Here is a 3,343-nt window from a genome sequence, read left to right as displayed (position 1 = left end):
TAATTCAGAAAAATCAAAATTTAATTAAAGAAAATCAAAACTTAAGTAAAGAAATTAACCAATTGAAGTCTTTTATTAACAAATTTACTGTAAGTTCAGCAAGATTAAAAATGATGTTTGAAAGCCAACATACAGATTTTGATAAATCAAAATTTGGCTTAACTCCTTCACTTAGCAATGAATCCCTAAAGAAAAAGGTTATCAATTCACCAAGCAATCCATTAAATAAGATAACTTATTTCAAACATGAAAAGAATGGGCATAACAACTTTACCTATCGTTCTAACATAATTAAATCAAGTAGTAAAGTTATTACAATTAAACAAATTTGGGTTCCAAAAGGAACTATATGTCCTAACTCTCAAGGATCCAAGCAAGCTTGGGTACCCAAAATGAAAATATGAGGATGTAGACATAGATGTGCCAAGATACCCATGAAACAAATAGATTCATACAAATGGGTATTCTAGACACATTGAAACTTAAAATATACTTATGAAAAGTAATTTTAAATAATAATAATAATGAAATCAGTAATCCTTGCATCTCATCATTATTTTTGCTTTAGTATGAATTGCTAGTATTGATCAATTTTGTGATATAGAAACTACTTTTGGAAATATAATCAAATCACTTCATTTTATAGGATACTTTACTCACCCTTGGATAAAGTTGCTAAATGATTAATCATTATTAAGATTAATTCTATGAATTCTCTATATGCTTGATTGAGAGTTTTTATCCATGGCATTATTGTTTATTGATCATAGATATGATAATGTGTACTTGGTATGCTTTTGAATATATGCACTATGAATACCAAGATTAAAGAAACCATCCTTGGCACATAGAATCAACTCATGCTAGTATGTACTTAATCTCAAAAGACCTTGCCATAGGCTTACTTAGATTATCTACTTAAAGGTCAAAGTTTTGCTATGCATGCTAACTAAGGAAACAAACAAAAATCATTTCTAAATCTAAAGATGTTGTTTCCATCACTAAGTTTTCAAAAGCTTACATTGGATTTGTTCTTGGAAAATAAAACTGAAGTATTTTTCTGTATTTACTGAATCTTGTAAAAGCGTTTCAAATGAAAAAGGTTTCCAAACTGTGAAGATCATGGCACAGTGTTGAAAACCAAAATCCTGATTAAGGTTATACAGAAAATAATATTAAATTCAATTATTTCAGCTCCAAGGACATCATAAGTAAAATAGGGTTAATAGAATTCTTGAAGAAATGAAAAAGACAATTATGTATGATAGTCATCTACTCAAATAATTTTTTAAAAGACTATCATCACTGCTTGTCATACATATGATTTCTATTAGATCTATTTTTGATGAAAATTTTGATCTTCTGAAAAATGGAAAATGAACCATTGCATATCTTTCATATTTTTCAGTCGTACATGTTATGCTTGATATGCTCTTATGAAAATAATGCCAAATCTGATAAAGATACTTCTATCCTTGGATATCATTCATCAAGCAATGCATATAGAACATTCATGAAAAATTCTAGTTGTAGAGGTATCAATTCATTTTATTCTTTATGAGACTAATGATTTATTATCAAAATACTAAAAACAAATTATATATGTATATGGTTAATCTTTTATATATAACAATCTGAAAAACTTGTTAATAATTAGAACCAAAATTGGATTTTTCAGATATGCACTTAATGAAGAAAAATTGATAACTACTAAAAGACTAAATCAAGAAAAGATAGATCTTGATAAGATTTTTGCATGATTAGAAGTAAAGATCACCATTATTATTTGTTTGCTTCATGAGCTTTATAATCTGTCAAATGAATGTGTAGAATTCACTCCTATGTGGTTATTTCATTAAAAAAAAAGGAGATCTATGTAAAATAACCACCATATTTAAAGATTACATATATGATAAAGCAATATGTGATTTGGAACAAGCATCAAAAGCATGATAGAATAATTATTTTATCATATACCTAATAGACCAGATTGTGTGATCATTATGTGCCCTTGTGCAAGACTTCAATCTAACTCTAATGAATCATAATTTATTGATAACAAATGAATCATAATCTGAATTTTGATAGAAACAATTGTTTAAGGCAATTTGATCAAAACTTAGCTAGCATGCCTTATTGACAATTATCTTAAGCAAATAGAATCTAAGCTAAATTGATGTTGAAAATAAGAAATTGATTTGATCTTGATAAATCATTCTATTGTCTCACATGCTTGTACTTGAACCATATTGGTTAATGAAACCATCTCTTTAGTTCAAGTGATATGTGCTTGCTTATACTTAGGGAATCTCTTGAGTAAAGTGACTCAACATTCAACTAGTATCATATCTTATATCGAGTCATCTAGTTAAAAATATGGTGGATGAATGTTTTGTATCTTGAAGAAACTAATAACTTTCTTTCAAGGAAGAAAAGGAGCTTGCAGGATCCTTGAGCAAGAAAATGAGAGATTTCAACTTGAAGGATATCTCCACGTAAGATACAATAAACATTCTCATGCAAACAAGAGAGAGGACCTTCTTCAGCCAAAAGTTCATACATAAGAAATCTAGTAGGTATTTGACTGAAGAATGCAGAATGGATTGGTAATTCTAGATACCTCTCTCATAAATTAATTGAGCAAAGTCAATAACTTAAATCTTAGTATGGCATGGTTAAAATCTTTAATTATTAATTCCTTGATATCATGTCTATATATATGTATTGATTGACTTATGCTTTTAGAAATTGTTTCATGGTTTGCCCAAACTAAAATATATCTTTGCCTATGTCATAACCATGAACTACACAAGTTTATGCTTAAAATTTTTGATTTAAAATGACTTGTGAGAAGCTATGAATTCTTGAGCATAATGAAAATGTTGTTTGCATGATATACCTCTATATGATACATTTGATTATTTCTTTATTCTGCTCTTTCAAGTAAATTACTTGAGAATAACAAAGAGAAAGAGAGATAAAGAAAAGATAATGGATATTATTCAAGAGAAGTAAAATCTAAGTAAAGGCAAATACTCCAATCTTAAGAAAAAGCAAAACAAGCATAATATATTCAGCACTTGTGTGAGCATTCTTTTGGAAGGATAAAATCCGTAATGAATTACACTTAAATAGAGGGAGAGTTTAAAGTAAATAGTTTAACCTTTCTATATTGCTTATCATAGGGATGGTGCCAATGGGGAGGCTAGTGGTAGTACCCGGCACTATTTGACCCAACTATTCGGTGTAGGGCATATTAGGGACGGCACAAGAGGGAGGCTAGTGGTAGTACCTCGTGCCCCTTCCCAACTCCACCGGATAGGGAGCAAATAGAGTATAGAGC

This window comes from Phoenix dactylifera, chromosome 4 (genome assembly GCF_009389715.1).
Source record: "Phoenix dactylifera cultivar Barhee BC4 chromosome 4, palm_55x_up_171113_PBpolish2nd_filt_p, whole genome shotgun sequence".
NCBI classification, from domain to species: domain Eukaryota; kingdom Viridiplantae; phylum Streptophyta; class Magnoliopsida; order Arecales; family Arecaceae; genus Phoenix; species Phoenix dactylifera.
Note: the sequence above shows the minus strand (reverse complement) of the source record.